Here is a 12,163-nt window from a genome sequence, read left to right as displayed (position 1 = left end):
ATATTTCACAACTAAGCCAGATGGAGTTAATAGTGTCAGGACCCAATTTTATGCAGAACCTTTTCTGCAGTTACTTTCATGTGAAGAATAATATGCCAGGATTGGGAACTCTGCACCAGTATATTAGAATACACTCAGCTACACTCACAGAGCTTGTATAATCCCTTCCAATCATACCAGCACACATAGAAGTCCCAAGCAAAAACCACAAAGTTAACTCATATTTCTTCCTCAGTCTGTAATTATAAAGCTTATTAAACCACGATGAATAAAAATGATGACCGGCAGTAGATATTACAGATCTCACTCCACTGGTTCAGTGCAACTAATGAAAGCATTATTAAATATTTAAGGTGAACGAGTCCTGCAATTCAAGTGATGTGCTCCTTCAGCTGAACAGGATGTCACAGAATCTTGAAAAGACAAAACACTTGCAAAAATGATTTATTAGAAAAGATCCGTTTCATTTTCTTAACGTGTCTCTCCCAGTTATCTCTGGAAAGCTTAAAACATGAGAAAATGGTGTCTGAATGTAAATGACACTAGCACCATGACATACTACTAATAAAAGCCTTTGAAATAATAAAAGGTATGCAAGCAAATATTTGCTGGCAGCTTACTAATAAACACTGTTGATTTAAGATCTGTTACAAAGCAACAAACTCATTTTGTAGCGCTTCTTATGCATTTTGCCTCAACTTGCATTTTAAGAGTGTCTATAGAAATTCAAAGATGCACTTGTAACGTTAAAATCAGACCAGAATCCCACAGTGCACGGCCAGTACCTTCCCAAGGCCTGGATTTTACAGCCAAGCAGTGTGTTTGCCAGCAAGCACCTGCACAAATGGGCTCCCAGTATATCACACCAAGAGGGCAATCAATATGTCTGTGGGCAAAACTGCATGTTTTATATCGAGAATAAATAAAAGCCAAGTATGAATATCTGGATGGTTAAGAATTATGTTTTTAACCCTTTACTTCAGCATTAAACTGGTGGTCTGTGTCTAGTATTTACATGAGCACTGATTTGCATCAATACAATTTCCTAATGGATATTACAGCTGGAAGGAACTGCTATGACCCTCCAGTCCTACCAACAATTTAAGAAAGATCAAAAAAATTTAAAGTATAAAATAATGAATCACTATATCCTAAAATTACTGTATGTACCTCCTTTTCCTCTTAAAATAGCAAAAATTGAAGAAAAGAGTGCAATTAGAACAGTCCTGCCACATGGAACACATTACAGTATTCTAAGTCTGCAGAGCTATTGGCAAGTGATTACTTTTTAATGGGAAACCAAACAGTGTTTTAAACAAATAGAATTGCTTGGGGAAAATGCTTAAATGAGCAGAACAACCTATGCTCCAAATACACATAGTACTATTTAAAAGATTTATTTAATGCAGATTATAAATAAATGTATATTGATATGTTCTCTGGTTTTTAAGGCTAGTAGGTTTCTCCTCCTCTTCTCCTGGTCAGGCATTCAGCAGAACCTTTTCATTCACAAGATAGTCACTGTAATTTTGGTTGTCTGCCATTTGAAAAGAGTGCTACAAAGATTCTTAAATAGCTCTGTAAACAAGAATGAAAACTTTCAAATGTTCAGTTGCCCATAAAGCGCTGCTGATTTTGGCAGCTGAGCAAGCTGAGCACTTGCACATCAAAGTGTTTTACTCAAAACCCTGCTGCTTTCCCTTCATCATTTTAAAGCTCTCGGCAAGGTGCAGGACAGAAAAAACAAGATGCATTGAGGAGAAATACAGGAAGATATTATGATGTTTAAAATCAGTTTTGTGTCTAGAAAAGTTTGCTGCCTCCCACCATCTGCAACTGTCCTTGTACCAATATTGGGACAAAGTTGTAGAGCTTCCAGTTATGGGGAATTCCCACCTCACCCACATGGCAAGAAATAGGGAAACTCTCTGAACATGCGTTTCATGAGAAGAGTGAAAAAGCTCTTCTTTACCCTCTCAACCAAGAGATAAAAAACCAAAGTCCCGCCACAGATTTCATCACAACCCAGGAAACTACAGTGCTGTTACTTTTATATACTCAAGTCCAAAAATATACGGAATTTTAAAAAATCACAGAAATAAAAACTAAACCCACACTTCTCCAGTAATTAGGGATATTCACTTGGAGACATCAATAAACAGACAGTATTAATATGTAATATCTGAATATTTTATCACAAATTTAATCTATAGCATTCAGAATGCAGGCACATCTCTAAATATTCACTTTAAAGTATGAGCAATTAAAAATACAATTTTCTCAGCATAGGGCTGAGAAATTCAATGAACATTTATATGACTGAGCAAACAACCAATTTCAAGGTCTACCATAATTTTTAATTTCATAAAGTACAAGATTATCGAAAAGTTTAATTTTTTTAGGTATTGCTATTATTTTGCAGCAATTCCAAGGTATTAATTTATATCATATTGAGGAGTTCTTAATCTAAAGTATAGAATTATAGCTGTCTTCAGTGAAGAACAGTAAGATGCTAGGACACGATAAATTAGGTCAATTTCTCACTCAACACCCATATAATTTTAAAACATTTCTTCTAAAACAAACCATTTTGCCGTAATTATTTCCGTCATAAAAATATACATTTCACCAGATTCTGCATAAACATGTAGACATCTTAGCCTGTAGATTATGATAATTTTGAGTTTTAGTGTCCTAGTGAAATAAGAATTTTGAAATGGGACCTGTTTTCCCATCTAGAAGTTCATCTCAAGAAAGCAGTTGCCTGGGAATGCAATTCAGTTTTACCATTGATCAAAATATTCTCACGGGGGATACCACTCCTCTGATCAATGTAGTTTGGAGTAAATTAAAATGTTCCATGGCATCTTGTATGTGCTATAATAAGGAAATTTATTCCTTGCTGATCTTATTTAAGTAGAAATATTTTGATAGTTTTTGCTCTTGGTTGATAACATCACTTTCAAAAATATTTTAATGCCCATATCGTATTCATGTACAATAAAACATTCAATGCCAAATACATATTACAGTAAGTTAACATTAACAGAATACAATATTTCAGCAAACTCAGGCTGACATGTTTCAAGTCTTGTATTTTAGGAAAGGTTACCAATTTGCTTCTTTTTTGTTTCTTTTTTTCTTTAAGACTTGCTCTCTCATGTGGAATTGGATACTGCACTTCTGACTGGCACTGCTTTTCTACGCTGTTCTCCTTCCAGCATAACTGCCCTGGAAAAGCCCTAATTGGAAAAAAATCTAATAAAGTGCGTGAGTTGTTAAGAAGTAGCAGAGGTGAGCTTTCTCTTTGTTATACAGCAGCAGACATTCTTGAGAGATTGATAGATTAGGAGAGTGAAAAGGATGAGGCCATTTTAGTGCCATAACAGGATGAACAGAGGAATCCTTTCAAAGATGTTTCTGTTGCTGTTGGGCACCTCTAAGGAGCCCCTGTAGCCCACGGGCAGCCAAAGGCACCCAGAGTGTGCCATAAAGGGTGCACTGACCAGGGTGCATGCCCAGGGTCACAGGGCAGCTGGACACTGAGGTAGGAGTAAGAGGGGGCAAACATCAGGAAAAAAAATGTTCAGGAGACTTCTGACTGCCAAGCAGAGCCAGGAAGTCTCAGTACACTGTTCCAGAAATAAGGGTATGGCAGGTGGAGAAGTGTCTGTTATTTTAACAGCAACAACTGCCTAGGTTTTCTAGTTTTTCTTCCTTCACATCTTAGATAGTTTTGATTTTCTTCCTAGATGACATCACTATCAGCGTGGTACCTGCACTTGTATGACTTTGTCAAGGTGAGTATTGAAAACCAAGAAAATGGTAATTCTGCAACCCTCTGAAAACTGCTGTCTAGTTCAGTGCTGCACAACCCTCCTTGTGACAAGGATTTCTCAAATGTCTAATTTGAAATTCCTGTTCTGCTTATTCATCCTGCAGCTCTGACTTGTCTGCAGTTACAACTTGGTCACCTCCTTTGCTGCTTCTGTACTGTCAACTGCTGATGTGAGTAACATTCAAAGGCTACAACAGAAGCATTAACAATGCAATGCATTAAATCTGAGTTTTATAGGAAAAATATTTGCAAGGAGAAAAAATGTCAAAACCTCACAGAGAGTTGCACTGACGAATTCCTGATCACACAGCATTTGACAAGCTTCAAAGCTTAAAAATATTAGGACTGTATGTAAATGGATAGCCCTGCAAAACCAGAGCCTCTCTAAACAATGCAATTCACCCATTAACTGAAGATTCTTGAAGGTTCTTACTGCCACAACCAGTCAACAGAAGTAACTTACATGGACTTACATCTGCGTGGATCACTGACATTTTAGTTAGAAACACAATTTAATTCTCTTCCTAAATCTTAAGTTCTCAATTTCAAACTGAATTATACATAGTGATATTTTAATGAAGCCCTGATTATTCACTTCAATTTGCACAAGACAAAGCTTGACTTCTCTGTAAATTTTCTCACTGTAACTCTTGGTGCTGAAAATCTCTTCAGATTAAATTGGCTATTTATATGGCTGGAAAAGAGAGCAATTTCTCATTTACATGTTGAATAAACTATTTGACTTGGTTGATTTCCAAATCAGATACTTTCACTGGAAAGGCAGATCACAGTCATTAAACTTTTTTTTTGGTTTTAGGTGAAATAAGCTCACTATTCCATGACTGCATGAAGCACAGTGATTTTAAGAGATGGATAAAAGCTGGCATAGGAAACCAAGCAGCAGGAATGGCCATGGTTCTGACAGCGGTCTGACAATCTGAATTTGGTCATTCCTTCCATCATGAACTTCCTAAACAATCATTTCCCTCTGCCTCATTTCCCACCGTGCTAAGTGGAAAGTTCCCTGACACGAGAGGGCATTCAGGTAGGCAATGAGATATTACAATGATGGACATAGTATAGCGTGCTATTTGCACTGCAAAATAGAGTCTGTGGAAATTTCCTGAGATACCAGGGCCTATTCCTTACCACTTTCCTGTAAAATTGCCTGAAGAAAGGCGCTCTCAGGCGTGTGCAAAGATCTGCCATGGGAAAAAAATGAGAGGAGTTTTACTTTTTGTCCTAGCTTTATACTGAATAAAATGAAGGGCTATTTAAACTAGACATAGTCCAGCAAACAACAGCTAAGACATACTTAAAATACAGTGTACACATCCCCAAAAAATAACAGTTCCAAAAGGTCAAGTTTTTATGTATCCCTTTTGGAAACCAAATACCAGTCGTCTGCAATTTCCCTTGAACAAATCAAAAATGAGAAAAAAAGATGAGCCCTGAAAAGGTCATTTTTTTTGCTAGATCCAAGGAACAGATATTTAATGTATTGCACATTAGCAAGCAAAGAGCAAAATGTGAATCTGCTGTGACTTCAGCTTTTGGAACTTTGTGATACTGGAATAGAATTCCCATCTCTAGAACACTGAAAGGGGCACCCTGGGTGATGCTCATTTGGCAGTATAGGAGATCATGTTACAACATGGTTGTGTTTGATCCTTCCTATTTTTTCCCTAAAGAATATTTTGGCATGGGGAGATTTTTTGGCATGCTAAGAATCAATAATAAACTCAAAATTAAATTTCCTGCTTTAAAACTTAAGAAGTGATAAAGAAGACCTAATCCTGTTATCACTTTTACTTGGATCACAGTGAATTCATGTTGCACATTTCCACAGATCTGTAACCACAAACATTTTAAAGGTTCCTAAACATGTACTTAAGTCTTCCAGTAGGTCTTACTAATCCCAGAATTGTGCTCTTATCCCTCATCAAATGGCTTTAAAAAAATCCTTTCAGCAAACTGTTGAATATTTTGCTGTTAGCTATCACAGCCATTTTCAGTCAACAGAAAATTTCTAAAAATGCTTGTTCTGCAAAGTAATTCTGTGTACAGAGAAAAGAGGCACATCAACTAATTGTAGATGTTGAAAGGTTTCCACAGAAAACATTCTGTATTTGCCTAAGGACAACTTTTATATGTGAAAAATAATATATATATTAAAATATGTCTTAAAATTATTTCAGAACATGAAAGAGTCAAGTATTGTAAGGTGCAAACTATTCCTTGGAACTCTGTTATCTACAATGGTGCTACATAAATAATGCTTTCAAAATGTTTTCTAAAGAACTACTTAAAAATGTAACTACCATTTTTATGAGTGAAATAGCCACAGTGTGAAACTTCCTTAAAATTACAAAATCACAGCACTTCCTATCAACGTTGTTAAGCAATGGCCTTTTGACATGAGGCTCCAGCAGAAGCCCACCTGATGCACCTTTCCCTTCCTACAGTGAACAATTTATATCCAACAACTTTAAGAATACACTTTGACATTCACTTCCTGTTTGTCTAAAAGGTCTGCTAATCTGTTGTGTCAAGAAATTGGGGTTGGCTTCACACAACTTGTGCTTGAAAAAAATAACATTAAATGCCTCACTTCTTCAATTTTTTTTTACATTCCTATGGATCATGTAAAAATTGTTTATACTTTACTGCTTATACTGTACCTGATTTTCACTGTAGGTACTTAAGAACCTTTTTAATGAGGCCCTAACTAAAGCAGTTTTAAAAAGAGACTATTCCCTAGAACAGAGAAAGTCAGAAAAAAAGCAGTGTGCATACTATTACTTTAAAGAGAAGCTAAAGTTCAGGACATGTATAACTTAATTTGCAAACAATGTCCATGCATTTTTTAACCTACATGGCAAAAATAGGGTAGACACTGGGTTTGTTTCTTTTGTGAAGTGATGTGAAAAGTTGCAGTCCAAATTATAATGACTGAATTGGAACTAGGCCAATTTATAAAAAGCTGAAGTGTCTGAAGTGTACCTGGATGCCAGGCCCCATAGTCACTTCAGGTGATCAAAATATTCATTTTCTTTCCAGATGACATTGAATTCAAGGCTTCTATTTATTTTTCTTCATTTTTTAAATGAAATTGTAACACATACAAAAGCTATAAAAGAAGAGAAATAATAATCTTGAGTAGGAAAACCAGGCTGTACTCCAACAAAGGTGAAGTTTGCCTTTATTATTACCTCTAATTCTTTAAAACCATCTATTATTTGAGATTACTGGTATGCTGATAAAGTGACAATGTAAATTTAACTTTTTAGGTGCAGCACCACTAACAATCATAGAACTATCCTAAAGTGATCCTTTAGAAATTCCTTAAAGCATAAATTATATAACCATTAATGAAGTTAAACTGGTGATGTACCATGACTGACTGATGCCTTTAAATGCTTTCAAGCTTTAATTTTTAGAGTATTTAGCTGAATAACCATCATTGTCCCTGCCTTGCAAAGGGGACCAAAAATAGGTACCTTGACCAGCGTTCCTGCCTGGTTCAGGATGGAAATGCCCTGACCCACAGGAATCCCCAGTGTAAGGAGAGGAATGGTCAAACTACAGTACCTGGTGCTACTGTCTTGGGTGAGTCAAGGCCTCCTATAAAAGCCTTGCAAATTTTGACCCTGTGTTACCAGGGCCCTTTTCATCAAAAATGAGCCTCATTTTTAGCTCAACCACTGCATCTAGTAGAAGTTTTAATACATCAGCTATTCAACTACAAATCATTAGTAATGACATAGTTTTAGTTTTAAGTTTTAGCCAAGATCAGAAAAAAAGTCTGGTCACTCTGAATGTACAGAAATTCCTTATAACAAATCCCATCCACTCAGCATTTTTAGTGAGAAGGGGTTTGAAACTAGGATACCCATCTGAAATCTGGGTGCTAGCCAAAGAAATATTTCAAACTTCACAGATTTGCTCACCAGACATGGTACATTCAGGTCAGCAAGAATTTGGCACATACTGCTGGGGGGAATGGCACGTGGGCAGAGCCAGCTCATGCTGTGCAGGGGAGCAAGAGGCTCTGAAACTGATGCAGTTCTGCTGTTTGATCAGAGTAATAATGTGAATTAAAGCAGCTCTCCTTTGTTCCTGTTTGAAACAACTGATTTAACAGGTGTGAGATGCTACATTTCTAATGGGGGTTACTCAAGAATACTTGAACAGTAAAAGTTGATGGAAAAGCTTTCCACTCCTGCTAGAGAACTAAGAAATCAAGGCCACTGAGCATCCCTTACCTTTGAAAGAAACCAAGGAACCAGGACAGTTTGATCCAAGTTCAAATATCTTGAACAGGAAAGTACAAAAATCAAGAAAGTGCTGACAGCAGAAAGTCTGAAACATAACATTTCTATGGAGAATTATTTTAAGAGTTGAATTGCTATCTAGAAAGCTAAAGAGATGAGAACCTGTCTAATCTCCTAAAATATTTCAGCTATATCAGAATTTCAGAAATAGAGGGTTTTCAAGCATTAACTACACCAAAAAGTTTAAAATTCAGTTCTGAAATAAGAAGCACAACAGTAATTCCAAGAGACTACCTTGGCAATATCTGTAGCAACAGAAGTCAGGTTGCTATTCTATTAATCTTAATAATTTTGTGCACAAACCAGCTGCAAACAAGGAAATCTGGCTTTCCCAGTACTGTCCCTACAAGGGATTGCAGCAGTCTGTGTGTGTGCATACTCTACAGATTAGCAAGAAATACTGTGAAGAAGTTAATCCTTGCTGCTGCTACACTGAGACTTTCAATATAAAAGTGACAGAGTGTAAATCAAAGCACCCTGGCATTTTGAGCTCCAGTCAGAATGTTTCAAGAGAGAGAAGTGGGACGATTTAGAGTTCATCAATTATATCACATCAAATTAGCCTCTATCACAGGCTTGGTTTGACAGCTTTCATCTATTTTAATTTACAACAGAGAGGACAGCCAAGCACAGGATTGTGACAATGACACAGTCAGAGGGAAGCACAGCACTTCTGTGTCACAGGAATGGAAGGCTTGTCTGAACAGCCACTTCAGCTGGGTCAAACACTCCAGCCACATTTAGTTTTTTTCATTTGCTTTGATCCAACAACCCTCATCCTCATTGAAGGAAGCAAGGTACTCAACATATTTTTAGCAGTTCTGCTGTCAGTGTCCTACAGACTGCTCTGTATACATCCACCTTACACAGTGATCTACCTTTGCAGTTAAATCCTTAAAACAGATGAGTAGACTCGCGGAATGCTATTGTAACTGTATGTGGTTAGGATAGGCTAGCTACCTTAAAGTAAAACCACAATCAGTAAATTGTTGGAATTTGCCTTCCAACTGACAGATTTTAAATTTGAATTTGCCATGGTTATTCGGAGACACTGACAGTGCAATAACTTAAATCACAGTGAAGCACAGGAAAGCACTGAAGGACCTTACACAGATGTAACTTCACAAAACATTTTATATTAAGAATTCATCCCTTTGCTATGGATATGATCACAAGCACTGTGCATCATTTAAATTGTGGTTTAAAGGCTTAGATGGATTCAAACAGAAAATGGGTCTCACGTTAGCACTGCATAGTGGGAACTTGCACAACAAGGATGAAAAATCAGCTTTACTGCTTCTACCCACAGTAAATCCTAAGAAAGAAACAAAAAGAACAAGAAGACACTTTTCCACATAGCATTCAGTTTCCCTCCTCTCCTAAAACCCTTTTTTTTTTTAATACAAGAAAATGAATGTAGGAATTTTAAAATACATATATTGCAATGATTAGCTCACCAGAATAAGCAGGGACTTCCAAAAGTATATTTCCATACAGTCTCTGTGAACACTGGAGTTACATGAATATTGCTTTTACCTGCTTTCCTCTAATATGGCTCATTTCCAAATTCAACACTGCAAGCTTTAGGCAAGTCAAGGTCATCTTTCCTATTCCTTTACTTCCTCCCCAACCTTCTCTTTACTGGTAGGAATTTAAGTAGTGAACTACTAATAGGATTTTTATGGCAGTCTTAAAGGGTTTTTAAAATAATTGTATCAGATTAAAATGCCTAGGGACAAATAAATTATCAGAATTTCTGACTGCTGCTTTTAGAAACTCTCACATGATATGAGAAGTGATTAGTTGGAGCAAAAACTTAAGAGACAATATTGTCTTTTACCTGTAATCTTAATTGGCTCCTTTTTTGTATGCAGTCTTGTACAGTTTGTATAAAGAATGAATAAATACAACAAAACATATTCATAACGTTCCTCTTACAAAACTGAAAACATCAGACATTTTTACTTTCTGCAACAGTATGTCACTTTCTGCATAGGAATCCTTTACCTGCATTAGAGAGAGCCCTGAATTTTTCAACAATGTGGACTTCTGCAATTCTTTCCAGCTGGATTGGTTGAAAATGTCAGGGAACCTGCTATGTGTTAATAGTTTTTTTTATATGGGCATCTGCTAAATGTTTTCAAATCTACACCACCATAATATGTGAGACAGCTGGAATTTCATTAATTGAAATTTATTTACCAAGAAAAAAAAAGCCTTAATTGTGAGACAAAAGGAAACATGCTTAATTGTGAGACAAAAGGAAGCAAAGATATTATCTGAGTTAAAGGTGCCACACATCTCAATGATTTTCCTTAGCAGACCTATATTTATCACAGTGCATGCAAAGCAAGGACTTGCCCTCAGGAGCTCCTTAAAAAGAGCATGACAATGATGATTTGGCTAATTAATTTTCCCTACTTATTTGGAATGGAGGGAAGTATTCTAAAATGTAATGCTCAAACCCTTCAACATGAGTTTTGATTTTCTCACTTGGGGCTGTGGTGGTTGGTTGATTATTAACAGGGAAAAAGATATTTCTTGATTATGTGAACTTTGTCATTTAAATAGATGCATTTTAACCAACAAATAAGAATTCAAGATGATTTTCACCTCTGCAGGGAAAAATTTATATTCTCTCTCCCATTTAACTAAGGACTGGCAAAGCTCTGTATTTATCTGGGTAAGGATCCCACTCAATATTAGCTCTAGCATGGGTTCAAAATGCCAAATGACAGCAGGGAAGGCTGGGACACTGCAGAGGAGGCAGCTCCTTTCTGTGAAGCAAAGATCAGGCTCCTGTCAGTGCAGGTGAGCTGAAAAACCACCAGGTGGGAAGTACAAGAGCAGTGCTGGGATGAGATGACCTGAAAGGATTCTCTGATCCTTCCCTGCTACACATAAATGAGGTGGGCTACATAAGCATTGAAGGAACTACACAAAAAATTCTGGATAATGCCCCCATTGCAGTCTTTGTGCACCTGTGGAGAACTTTCTCCACCAGTGCTCAATGCTTAAGACAAACTGTTCCAATTTGGCACTGGAGACTTTGTGCACTGCTAAAAGGTCCCAAACACTCAACTAAGGCCATCAGAAGAGAAGGATATTCTCCTCACCAGGTTAGGAGTGGTTTGGAGCTTCTCACAGAGTAGGAAATCTTATTTTGTCTGCTCAGTATAACCATTCTTTATGCCCACACTTCACACCAGTGTGGAAAATCCAGTTTATATAGAGGCAGGCAGCTTGGCAGTGCCAGGATGCAGGTCTGAACGACCAGCATCAGCTGTGATTTTTCTTATGTGCAACCCTAACAAATACAAATGTATTAGGAGAAGGCAACATGAAAATCCAGCAGCAAAGACACCCTGATGACAGGCAGAGGGAGACTGAACTGTCCCACTCAATGGGTTATTAAACTGTGTTACCAAATTCAAAATATACACAGACACGGGTTACTTTAACCACATTTTGTCCTTCATGTCCTATATGGCCATTTCTGAGGGTCAGTACACAGGAGCTACTTTTACCTGGGTAAGTATCTCCAAACAGGTCCCTACAAATAACTTGAATATTTTTGGTGATTGATTATATGAATTTTTTCAAACTTCTACGTGGTTCAAAATGCAAGGAATCACATAATCCCCAAAGATCATTTCTTCAACATCTTATGAATACACAGAGGAATTAAAAAATGTTCTAATATTTTTGTTTTATGACAATTTATATTTTTAGCATGAAGTTACAATTACCAACATCCATGATTCAAATACAAAAATCAGCTCTATATAAGAGCTCCTAAATGGTTGTTTGACATTTACTGCTTTGCCTGTGCTCAAACACAAAAGGTGGGCAAACAGCACTAACAGATTTGGTTTCTACAGGAATACCCTTACACCTACAAAATATTGATTGTAAGAATACAGCTTCATTAGAAAATTATTAAATTTTCAATAGGATTTGAATATTTGCCTTGTTTTCTAATTTATCAGCA

General features: G+C 36.8%; 1 protein-coding gene across 4 annotated transcripts in view; it reads right to left on the bottom strand.

Moving 5' to 3' along the window:
* The window catches only part of ATRNL1 (attractin like 1), a 427,695-nt gene that overhangs the window by 118,203 nt on the left and 297,329 nt on the right, over positions 1 to 12,163 (bottom strand). The gene's annotated exons all lie outside the window — the stretch shown is intronic.

Source organism: Taeniopygia guttata, chromosome 6 (genome assembly GCF_048771995.1).
Source record: "Taeniopygia guttata chromosome 6, bTaeGut7.mat, whole genome shotgun sequence".
Lineage (NCBI taxonomy): Eukaryota > Metazoa > Chordata > Aves > Passeriformes > Estrildidae > Taeniopygia > Taeniopygia guttata.
The sequence above is the reverse complement of the archived record's forward strand: the minus strand, read 5'-3'. Positions and strand labels throughout refer to the sequence as shown.